Source organism: Struthio camelus, chromosome 3 (assembly GCF_040807025.1).
Source record: "Struthio camelus isolate bStrCam1 chromosome 3, bStrCam1.hap1, whole genome shotgun sequence".
NCBI lineage: Eukaryota > Metazoa > Chordata > Aves > Struthioniformes > Struthionidae > Struthio > Struthio camelus.
The window spans coordinates 122,781,969-122,784,412 of record NC_090944.1 but is presented as its reverse complement, the minus strand read 5'-3'; positions in this window follow the sequence as shown (position 1 = coordinate 122,784,412).

Sequence of the window (2,444 nt, the reverse complement as noted above, 5' to 3'; positions counted from 1 at the left end):
TTCTCCGCTGCTCTCCCGCAGCGCCGCGGGAGGCGGCCGGCGGCCCCCGCCCCCTGCCGCCCCCGCCCCGAGGCGGGCTCGCCGCCCTCCCCCGGCGCGGCCCTTGGGCCCGGGGCGCCCCCCGCGGCCGGGGGACCAGGGGCCCGCGGCCCAACCCGGCCCGGCCCGGCCCGGCCCGGCCTCTCGCCCGCGCTCTTGGCTGGATAAAACACTTCTTGGCATCCCTCTGGGGGTGCGTGCTAGCCGCAGGCTGCAGTAGCCTGTTCCAGTAACTTCGGTCGTGACGCCGGTATTGTTTTTTCCTTTGTTTTCTTGTTTGTGTGGTTTTGTTTTGTTTGTTTGTTTAGTTTTTTTTTTTTTTTTTGCTTTTTTTAAATAAAGGTCTTACCCTCTAGAGAAGCAGCCTTCCTCTCTCCGCCGTTACGGAGAAAGTAGAGTACAAAGCCTCCATGTGCCAAGTGGAAGCTTGCCTTTAATTTGCGTGGGCTTTAGCCAGCTGATTTCCCCCCCACTCCGATCCTGTGAAGACTGTGAGCACAAATAATTGCCATATACCTGTCTTGGCCATTCCTGTCGGCGCAAAGCACGCGCTGAGCTCTGCCACGTCAGGCTGTGTTGCACAAAGGCTCATGAGCCACTGAGGCAACGGAGATACGGGCCCTGGAAACTCATTTTGTCTAGTTAATAAACTATTTTGAAAGTTTGCCTCTGGGGGAAAATATGTTGTATTTCCCTTAACAGGGTGAACATTTATTGTGTAGATACAGTGGCCTCGTTAGTGGATGGGAATGGCTGGGATACAAATGTCCTTGGTAAGCACTTTCTTACGGATCCATGCGCAGTTGTTATATCGCTGATGAAGGAGTATCATTTGCCTGTTGAGTGATCAAAGAGAGGCATTTCAGGGTGTATGACTTGTTACTTTATGCTCGGTTATGCCATTTGCATGAAAGAAGTAATCGTGTTCTCAAGACTACTTATCTTCGCAAAGGTCCATTCATTTTGTAAGTGGCTGTTTTCCACATAGCTATCATCATTGCTGTTGTTATTATTATTTATTACAGCTATTATAGCTTCTAGAAGCTGTAGTCAGAAATCAGGACCCTATTTATGGCCAGTGATGAAGCAACCCACCATAAAAAGACAATCACTCTCCGGAGAAGGACTAGCAAACTAAGTATAAGAGGATGGGTGCATCATCAAAAGCTTCAAGTATGTGGAAGGAAAAGTCAAAGAGCATGGCAAGGTTTTTTGCTAACAGAGCATTCTTTGAATTGTTCCTTTAAATGCCGTGGATTAGAATCCATGCCTTCTACAAACTTCAGTGTTTAGGGCTAAAATGCGAGACAGGAATGAGGCACATGAGACTTGCAGGGTCTAGTGGGATCCTTACGTTCTCGGCGGTGGCCGGGAAGTGGATATGGGGAGCAAGAGGTAAGTGACTCCTCTACACTCACCTTACCAGCATGACTGGTATTGATCCAGGGTAGGAAAGGCAATCAAATTTTGCGCACTAAGTTAGGTTTGCAAAGCCTTCCTTCTTGTGTCCCTTGAGAGTACTACCGTCCACTCAACCTCTCTTCCTTCGGAAACATCCACTCCCTTTTAACTGATAGTGATATTAACTTCTATTCTGACTTGGCAATGGTTATGAAGTGCCTCTATCACTTTATTCTGCTATGCTTGGCGTACTTTTTTTTCTCCACAATTACGGCAGGGTTATTCTGATGGGATGGTCTACTTGATTCCAGTCAGCATGTAGCTTTATGTTGATCTGTCCTCCTCCTACCCCCACACCCCTGTTGCCTGTGAAGTCAAGGAGAGTTTAGGGGTTATGAAAGCAAGGGGACATCTGAACCATAACAGCTGAAAGATGTAGGGTGACATTGTGCCCTTCCAAAGACCTGCTCCTGTGAAGTGCTGTAGTTTCCTTGAGGTCTGTCTTTATGGTACCTTTTTCTGACACTCTGAGCTGCCTGTGTCATGAGCAGTAGCAGATGTTTGGGGTCTTCCAGCTTGGTTTTCTAGGGGAAGAGAAATCAGTGAGGCAAAGTCTGAGTATGTTCTTGTGTTATTTACACATACTCAACACACATTGATTTGGCAAGGAGAGAGCCCAAAGGGCAAGCAAGAAAAAGCCTTCTCTCAAGACTCCTGCTGCCTAGCCTTTGGTTCCTAAGGAGCGGTTCTGGCTTCCCGAATTGGCTGTGCTCAGAATTTAAGTCTGGAAGCAAACTCTGCTGCTGTCAGCAACTCATCTGTCCACCAAGCTGCCTGTGCTCCCAAAGTTGGGCAAAACAGTGTATCTTTCAAAAAATGAAAATTTGTCTGAAAAACAAGCTTGGAAGACTGTGGAGAACAGCACCACCAGGTGACACCTGCCAACACTATTTCCATGGCAGGTGCTGTGTGTCACCCTTGTTACTTGAAACATTTGGTAGCAC